Consider the following 9,955-nt stretch of genomic DNA (forward strand, 5'->3'; position numbering starts at 1 on the left):
ATACATATTTGCCCGCGCCTGCTCTTTTTGACTATCACAACAAAGGAAGATATTTTGTTCTTGAGAATGAGGCCCGAGCTCACAACACGGCAATGGAAGCAGCACGGCAGGCCGAGGCATCCGCACCGAGAGCCTCCATGAGCTACCACGCCAACTACTATCCAGGCTTCTAATCGACCACCAAGTTAGGCCAAAAGCCTAAGCTTGGGGGAGTATGTGTTTCCCACCAACTTTATATTCATGTCCACTTATTCTAATTGTCGGTGTTCACACTTTTTCATTGTATCATCCATGCTTAGATTTATTTTCTTGCTTTCTTCTTGTGTGTTTGAAAAACCTTATAAAAACCAAAAAAATTAGTTGTAGTCAGTTTACTTTCTATGCATGCTTAGTTGTACTACTAAAAAGAAAACCCAAAAATATTTCCTTGTTCTTCTTCTGCTTGTTGGGAGCTTTCCCGTGTAAATAGTTTTTCTCGCTTTTGCTTTTCCCTTTTATTTGCTTGTTCAAGAAAACCAAAAACTCCAAAAATATTTCATGTGTTTCTCTGAATTTCTTTTCTTTTTATTCGAGTTGTACCAAGGAGAAGACCACGATGAAAATGTTGAGTGGCTCTTATATGAATAACTGTTGATCTAATAAAGAGCCCATTTTACCTTGTCTTCTCCTGTTGAATAAAATGTTTGCAGATTCCAGCTTAGTCCACGGCACTCTTGCACTATTATTATTTTCATATCGTTCGGTCGTGCAAGTAAAAGGCAATAATGACGATATTCGATGAATTGGCCGTGGCAGAGAGAAACGGGTATGCACTCGACTTGTTCTGTTTGTGTAAATATGTTTAACCTAGTATCCATGATTCAGCCCATTATGATTAAACATGTTTGAATTGAAAATTAGAGATTATAGTTTCTCATGCCATGCATAAGTAGCTAGGAGTGGATAATGATTTATTTTGGATATCAACATTGCGTTAAAATGATTGTGATGTAGTATGATGATATGGTATCCTCCTCTGAATGTTCGAGTGGCTTGACTTGGCACATGTTCATGCATGTAGTTGAATCAAAACCAACATAGCCTCTATGATATTTATGTTCATGGTGTCCATATCCTACTCATGCTAGTGTCCAATGTTACTTATGCATAATGCATGTTCATGACCGTTGTTGCTCTCTAGCTGGCCGCTTCTCAATATAATTGCTAGCCTTCGCCTGTACTAAGTGGGAATTCTGCTTGTACATCAAAAACCTTGAACCCCAAAGTTATTCCAGATGAGTCCATCATACCTACCTATATGCGGTATTACCCTGCCGTCCTTAGTAAATTTGCATGTGCCACCTCTAAAAACTTCTACTAAATATCCTTTATGTGTGCCTGGATCATTCATGGAACGACTAGTGGTGGTCGGTATCTTCCATGCTAAGCGGGTTATTCTCAGGTCGAGTGTTTATTCACTCGCCATCGCATGAGAAAAGGGCGGTAATAGGGATTCCCAGTCCCGAACTAAAAAATGCAAATAATTAAACAAAACTCCCCCGGGACTATTGATTGGTATGGATGGCACCCGTTATTTCAGACAAGCCGTGGAGTGTGATTGTTGGTGGAGGGGGAGTAAACCTTTACTTTTATCGCTTGGAAACTGCCACTAGCGTGCTTAGCACGGAAGATATTGATAGCTGATAGTCGTGAAGTAAATGAGAAGGGTGCATGTCTCAAAATATCATTTACCTCTTTTTTAAAATTTCAGCTCTTGCACCTCTGTAAATCACTGCTTCCCTCTGCGAAGGGACTATCTATTTACTTTTATGTTGTCTCATTCACCTTCTAAAAACAAGCGCTAGAACCTGAGAGCACTACTGTCATGACTTATGCATTGTGTGTAGCTAATGTTGGGTGCATCATGACTGGATCTTTTCTACCATGAATTACAATGTTTAGTCGCTGCTTGAACTTTGGAGGTGGTCTGCATTTATGTTTTGCAGTCTTAGAAAGGGCTAGCGAGATACCACTATTGTCATATTATATCATGGTTGTTTTGACAACGTGTTGCCGTTTGAGATATCTTATTATTGCTCGCTAGCTGATTATGTCATTGATATGAGTTAATATAATCTTTAAGAGTTATTGTCGGCTTGGTTAGTTATAATGTTGGCTGAAAACCTGGGTGCTGTTTAAGATTATTTATGCAAACAAGAGCAAAAGAGTTCGTAAAAGTGTTTCTTTTTCACTTTCAATTTATCGACTGAATTGCTTGAGGACAAGCAAAGGTTTTAGCTTGGGGGAGTTGACACGTCTCCAACGTATCTACTTTTCTGAACGCTTTTCCTCTTGTTTTGGACTTTAATTTGCATGATTTGAATGAAACTAACCCCGGACTGACGCTGTTTTCAGCAGAACTACCATGGTGTTTTTTTGTGCAGAAATATAAGTTCTCGGAATGGAACGAAACTTTGCGAGGAATTTTTATACAATAAATAAGAATTTCTGGAGCCAAGATCCACCGGAGAGGGGTACCTGGATGGGACAACCCACCAGGGCGCGCCCCTGATACGTCTCCAACGTATCTATAATTTTTGATTGTTCCATGCTATTTTATTATCAATCTTGGATGTTTTATAATCATTTTATACCATTTTTGGTACTAACCTATTGACATAGTGCCAAGCGGCAGTTGCTATTTTTTCCATTTTTTTACATTGCAGAAAATCAATACCAGACGGAGTCCAAATGCCACGAAACTCCATGATGATTTTTTATGGGCTAGAAGGAACACAATGGGCCCTGGTTGCACCTGGGGGAGTCCCGAGGAGGGGACAACCCACCAGGGCGCGCCAGGAGGCCCGGGCGCACCCTGGTGGGTTGTGCCCACCTCGGGTGCCCCCGGACCGCCTCTCTGCTCTATAAATACCCCAAAAATACCAGAACCCTAGGTGAGTCGACGAAATATTCATCCAGCCACCGCAGAGTCCAGAACCACCAGATCCAATCTAGACACCATCTTGGATGGGGTTCACCACCTCAGTTGGTGCCTCTCTGATGATGCATGAGTAGTTCCTTGTAGACCTTCGGGTCCGTAGTTAGTAGCTAGATGGCTTTCTCTCTCTCGCTGAATTCTCAATAAAATGGTCTCTTGGAGATCCATATGACGTAACTCTTTTTGCGTGTGTTTGTTGGGATCTGATGAACTTAGAGTTTATGATCAGTTATATCTTTTTATATGCATGAAAGTTATTTGAGTTTCTTTGATCTCTTATGTGCATGATCTCTTATAGCCTCGTATTTCTTCTCCGATATTTGGGTTTTATTTGGCGAACTTGATCTATTTATCTTGCAATGGGAAGAGGTGCCCGGTAGTGGGTTCGATCTTACGGTGCTTGATCCCAGTGACAGAAAGGGAAACGACATGTATGTATTGTTGCTACTAAGGATAAAAAGATGGGATCTATATCTACGCAATAGATAAATGAATCTTGTCTACATCATGTCATCATTCTTATTGCATTACTCCGTTTTCCCATGAACTTACTACAGTAGATGCATGCTGGATAGCGGTCGATGTGTGGAGTAATAGTAGTAGATGCAGGGAGGAGTCGGTCTACTAATCTTGGATGTGATGCCTATGTAATGATCATTGCCTGGATATCGTCATAATTATTTGAAGTTCTATCAATTGCCCAATATTAATTTGTTTACCCATCGTTTGATATTTTTCTCGAGAGAAGCCACTAGTGAAACCTACGGCTCCCGGGTCTTCTTTCTCATATATTTGCTTGCGATCTACTTTTCCTTTGCATTTTTATTCAGATCTATTAAACCAAAAATACAAAAATACCTTGCTGCAATTTATTCTTATTTATTTTGTTTGGCATTTGATCTATCAATCTACTACAATTTCCTCATGTCCGTTTTGCCTATCTTGAGGCGCCGTACCCCGGAAGGGATTGACAACCCCTGTAGCACGTCGGGTTGCGAGGATTTGTTCTTTGTGTGCAGGTGCTGTTTACGTTGTGTTGCTTGGATCTCCTACTGGTTCGATAACCTTGGTTTCATCACTGATGGAAATACCTACCGTTGCTGTGCTGCATCATCCCTTCCTCTTTGGGGAAATACTGACGTAATCCTAGCAGACAGGAGCTTTTCTGGCGCTATAGTCAGAGAGCGATCAAAAGGAATTTCTGGCGCCGTTGCCGGGGAGGATCTTCAACATAACCAGGTTCCTAATCACAAATCTCAACTCCTCGCAATTTACATTATTTTCCATTTGCCTGTCGTTTTCCTCTCCCCCACTTCACAAAAATTTGCCGTTTTATTCGCCTCTCTTTTCCGTTCGCCGTTTTCTTGCCAGATCAGTTTTTGAGTGCAATCTTGTTGTGTGGTCATCATGACTCAAGTGAACATCACGTTATATGATTTCTCAAATACCAACAACAATGATTTTATTGGCACTCCGCTTGCTCCTCCCGCCACTAGTGCGGAGACTTGTGATATTAATACTGCTTTGCTGAATCTTGTTATGAAAGACCAATTTTCCGGTACTCCTAATGAGGATGCCGCATCCCATCTTAATACCTTCGTGGAATTATGCGATATGCAAAAGAAAAAAATATGTGGACAATGATGTGGTCAAGATGAAATTATTTCCGTTTTCTTTGCGTGATTCTGTGAAAATTTGGTTCTCTTCTTTGCCTCGTAATAGTATCGATTCTTGGAATAAGTGCAAAGACGCTTTTATCACTAAGTATTTTCCGCCCACAAAAATTATTTCCCTTAGAACCCAGATCATGAATTTCAAGCAACTTGAACATGAGCATGTTGCACAATCTTGGGAAAGGATGAAAATGATGCTAAGGAATTGCCCAACTCATGGGTTAAATCTTTGGATGATCATACAAAAATTTTATGCGGGGTTGAATTTTGTTTCTTGTAATCTTTTAGATTCCACTGTCGATGTCAAAACCGGCAGATCTCGGGTAGGGGGTCCCAAACTGTGCATCTGAGGATCGAAGGTAACAGGAGACAGGGACACAATGTTTACCCAGGTTCGGGCCCTCTTAATGGAGGTAATACCCTACTTCCTGCTTGATTGACTTTGATGAGTATAGGGGTTACAAGAGTTGATCTACCTCGAGATCGTAATGGCTAAACCCTAGACGTCTAGCCTGTATGATTATGATTGTCCCCTCTATGGACTAAACCCTCCGGTTTATATATACACCGGAGGGGCCTAGGGTTGTACAGAGTCGGTTTACAGAGAGGGGGATCTTCATATCCGAACGCCAGGCTTGCCTTCCACGTAAAGGAGAGTCCCATACGTACACGGGGGGAAGCCTTCCGTCTTGTATCTTCACAGCCCATCAGTCCGGCCCACGTCACATAGCCCGGACGCCCGGGGACCCCCTAATCTAGGACTCCCTCAGTAGCCCCTGAACCAGGATCAATGACGATATGTCCGGCGCGTAGATTGTCTTTGGCATTGCAAGTTGGGTTCCTCCTCCGAACACTTCAAAGTAGTCGATCAACAAGAACTATATCCGGCTCTGTTTAACAGTTACAACCCCCTACCACAAGGGCATAATACTTAAAAAACATAATATGCCTTTACTGACAGTCTTGCTAGTGAGACATTACGTCTGGCCTCTTCATTATTTTGAATCGTTTTTCAATTTCCTGTTTCGCATTTCGAGACGCAGCCTCCGGTGACACGTCTTGTCAAAGTAGAGATCGTGTCCCCTTATTACGGGATTCTCATCAATACGGGCTTGGGTAATCAACCGTGTCGTCTGCATGACCCCTTGGGAATAGGCGAGTTTTAAGGCTCGTGGGGGGACGCTTGATATTCACTGCCTTTATAAGGAGATAAGGATCCACCTTTTCACCCCACGCCTTCTTCTTCCTCAGCCCATCTGTCGTGGAATTGTCACGGCAGATGTCCTGGTAGAAGGACTTAGTCGTGGAGCCATTGCGACGTAGTTAGCTTAAAGGGGTTAACAGGACAAAGGACACGAGGAGTTTATACTGGTTCGGCCCCTTGTGGTGAAGGTAAAAGCCTAATCCAGTTTGAGGTGGTATTGCTAGGGTTTCGATTACCAGGGAGCGAATACGCTTGGCCTGGCTTTTGATCTGTTGTCTCTTGTCCTAAACCGCCACCGGGTCGCCACTTTATATACACAGGTTGACGCCCCGTGGCTCACAGAGTCCCGACCGGCTCATAAACACGTGTCCAGCTCGGTGACCTATTACATTTGCCTTACGATACAAGTTATACACTTATGGCAGTTTACCCCTATGGTCCTTAAGTCGCCTTTGGGCTTCGGGCCCTTAGTGGGTCTGCGTCATGAACCGCCACCTTTAACATCTTCATGGGCTTCGTCTTGATGAACCGCCATTGGGATAACCCGACCCCTCCTGGGCGGGTCATATCCAATAGTCATATCCCCAACATTAGGCCCCAGGTTGATTTGAACTTGTTCATGTCAATCTTCAACACTTAGAAAAAATCCATCTTCGTTTGCTCTTATAAGATATTGTAACCCACCATGACGTCAGCTCCTGAATTACGGGAAATCGCCATGACGTCATCTGTCATTAATTCTGCACAATACCCAACATATCTTAACAGATCCTTATCTTTTAATAACTATCTAAAAATTGAGGCGTCCGTTTAGCTGGATAACCCTTCATTGGCCTCCTCGTTTTTCGCAGCCACCTGTAACCCTTCTCCTTATAAATAGGGTCAGGCAGCCCTCTTTTCATTTTCTCCTCTTTTCCTTCCTGTCTTCCACCTCTCGACGCATCTGCACAGTTGATCCCTGCCGCCGCCACGAAGCTTCATCGTCTTCCTCCACCTCGGCCGCTGCATCGACCTGAACGGGACCAGAGAAACTGCGGCGCCTCTCCATTGCTCATCGGATCCAGTAAGCACCTTATCTTCTCCGCCATAGATCTCCATTAGGGTTTCTATAGTTCTTATGAGTTCATCATCGTTCTTTGTCACGCCTCTGTATAATCCTTACTTTGATCCAAAAATGGCCTTTAAAATATGCAGAACCTGTTTCTCTCCTTTGTCTCAATCACTGATCATACCTTTTAGATGCAGAAATCTCGCCAATGTATTAGTTCCTCCACTGCTGCAATATTTAGGCTTTGATTTATTTTCTTTTTGCACACAACGCTAGATCCAAATCATCTGCCCCAGTCTGTAAAACCTGTTTATTCAACACTTAGCATATTTCACTCTTGATAGATACCAATCTGGTCATGGTGGCTTACACCGATTACCACTAGCCATATGTCATTAGGCCCCATTTAAGCCGCCACTCTGAATATATACTTTAACGTTTTACATCCAGCTTTAATAAATCAACTTAAACCGGCAAAAAATTTCTTTCCTTTAGGCTTCTTTCTTCACAATGCCGCCGAAGACAGTCACCTCATGCAATTGGGTTCCCTCCATTGTCACTGAGAGCACGCTAAAGGACTTTGTCAAAATCAGCTATTTACTAGCAAAAAATGTCATGTATTGGCGCGCCCCTGACCCAGGCGAAGAAAGACCTCAACCAAAGGATGACGAGGTCATTGTTTTTACTGATCACATGAATCAGGGCTTCTCACCGCCCGGTTCTAAATTTTTCCGAGATGTTCTGCACTTCTTTCAACTTCATCCTCAAGACATCGGACCCAATTCCATGTCAAACATCTACAACTTCCAAGTCTTCTGCGAAGTTTACCTTCAAGAGGAGCCCAGTGTTGAACTCTTTAGGGAATATTTTTATTTAAACCGCCAAAATGAGTTTACTAATAGACCCAGCTTGGAACTTGGCGGAATCTCAATTCAACGAAGAAGAGATGCTATCTTCCCCTATGCTTGCTTGCCGAGTCACCCCAAGGATTGGAGCCAGACATGGTTTTACTGCAAAGACACCTCTCCGGCTGACGAGAATCCACTGCCGGGTTATCGTGTCCAGCGTCTTGACCCAAAGCACCGTCTTCCTGAAAAGATTTCCACTGCCGAACGTGCAAAGCTTGCCCCTATCATTGTAAAGGTCAAGGCTCTTTTTGGAAATGGGTTAACTGGCATCGACCTGGTTCGGTGCTGGGTTTCTTGGCGAATCATACCCTTGAGCCACCGACCCGGCTTAATGTGTACTTACACGGGCTGTACAAAGGATCCACTGCGCCACAGCTCCGTTCGTTTAACTGACGAGGCAATCAATGAGATGACAAAGATCCTTCTGAATGAAGATTCGGAAGACTGCAGCAATGTGGGTCTGAACCCTTTCTGCAAACTTAACCCGCCACCGGATGTGAGTCTCCAACTTACTTACTTTTACCTCATCATTCAAATACTTTATTAACTCAATGTTGATGACTTTCACAGGCTAAATCTGATTTTTGGAAAAAGAAATATGACCATGAAGTTGCCAAAAAGGCCGGGGCTGCCAAGAAAGCCGCCAAGGAAACTAAGAAGAAATCAAGTGCTTCCGACATGTTTGAACTGAATGACAGCTCTGAGTCGGAGGTAGCCCTTGACTCCCTTGGCTCCCTTGTCAACTATCTTATTGACACTAATTATTATCAGGATGACATGGGGGCCAGCCAAGCCGTTGAAGAAGAGGTAACTATTATTTCCTCCGGCTCAGCACCTTTGCCAGGACAAAAAATTCGATGAGTAACCTGGAAAGTAAGCTTTTCACACCCCTTAGCTCATTTGGATCCTCACTTTCTTTTGAAGCAACAGCAGCACGAGCAACGATGACAGACTCGGACCGGCGGAGGTGAAGAATTATCCTTCGGCTTACCAAATACTCCAGCTCCGCGGAAGCATCGAAACGAGGTCCTTCCAAATTTAAACTCTTTACCCACTGGCGGGTCTCATTCGCCAGCCACTTAACTCTTCCGACTCAAACTACCAGGAGGCTTCTCGCTCTTCTTCTGGCGACTCATCACAGACCCAACTGCCGGCTTTCAAGACTGCTCCTGGGTAATAACAATTCCTTCACTGCCTATTGTCTTATACTTTTTTATATCTGTACTGACCTCTCATGACCCATGCAGTGGAAAGGAAAAACCTAGCAAGAAGGTAAAGGTGATCAAGCCGGCTGAGGATCCCAAAGTTCCTAAGCCGGAACAACAAATTCCAGCATCTGACATCTCCGTGGTACAACCCGACGAGCCTGTCCATGATGTTCCATCAGAGATTCCTGACCTTTCCAGTGACCAGACAAAACTCAATCCTTTGATTACTGAATCATCAAGCCCACTTAAACCGTCTGAAGAACATGCTGATGATGTCATGATCACTGGTACCGTCTTTAAAGAACCGGGAAATCCAACTGTCTTGGCTAAACGCTCCGCCAAACAGGAATTTATTGAAAAGCAGAAAGTGAGATTTGACATCGCTGATTATTCTTAGTTGAGCAGTAGTGAAGTACTCTCTGGCTACCTCAACCAAGTTCACACCAGCCGCGATCTTGAAATTGATATGGTGAAGCAGATGCATCAAAAATATGAGGTATGAATTCCTGCTTAAATAAGTTATGTACATCCCGCCAGCCCCGAAGTCTATTGGGTATGATTGAATTGAATATGTTGTAGACTTAGAATAACCATAAGCATATTTGGTAGAATCCTTCCAAGGCCGGTTTTCACCATTAGAATTAGACCGGATTTTAAACAATTATCATTGCATCCATAGTCCCCAAGGGTCGGTTTAATCAGCATGAATGAGCCAGTCCTGTTCACTATTGTTTATAAAGGAGAGCTTAGCTGTGTAGCCCCATGAACCGGCTGTGATTGTTTACGTCACAACCGGGTCATCATAAAGTAGTAAGGAGACGCAAGTAATATGCATTAGCCCCCAAGTGCCAAGTACTCTTGCTTGCAAAGTGGTTGGGACTTATTCACATGAGTCATTGTATGAAGAATTTTTCGGCAGACATTAGCCCCCAAGTGC

The sequence above is a fragment of the Triticum aestivum genome, chromosome 3D (genome assembly GCF_018294505.1).
Source record: "Triticum aestivum cultivar Chinese Spring chromosome 3D, IWGSC CS RefSeq v2.1, whole genome shotgun sequence".
Classification (NCBI taxonomy): Eukaryota; Viridiplantae; Streptophyta; class Magnoliopsida; order Poales; family Poaceae; genus Triticum; species Triticum aestivum.